Genomic DNA, 292 nt, shown 5'->3' with positions numbered 1-292 from the left:
TAAGAAAGTACTTAAAGCCTTCACCCCAGGGGATCGCGCCTCTGTGTGTGTGTGTGTGTGTGTGTGTGTGTGTGTGTGTGTGTGTGTGTGTTCGTTCCGGCCCTGGGGGATGAACTTGGAGACTTGAATATTCTAGCCAAGTGCTCTCCCACTAAGCTCTATCCACATCCCTCTTCTTCTTTTTCTTTTTTCTTTTTTTCCTCCTTTCTTTAATTTTTGAGACCTGGTCTTTCTGTGTAGCCTTGGTTGTTCTGGAGCTAGCTGTGTAGACCAGGCTGGCCTCAAACTCAAA

The sequence above is a fragment of the Microtus ochrogaster genome, linkage group LG8 (assembly GCF_000317375.1).
Source record: "Microtus ochrogaster isolate Prairie Vole_2 linkage group LG8, MicOch1.0, whole genome shotgun sequence".
NCBI classification, from domain to species: Eukaryota; Metazoa; Chordata; class Mammalia; order Rodentia; family Cricetidae; genus Microtus; species Microtus ochrogaster.
Note: the sequence above shows the minus strand (reverse complement) of the source record.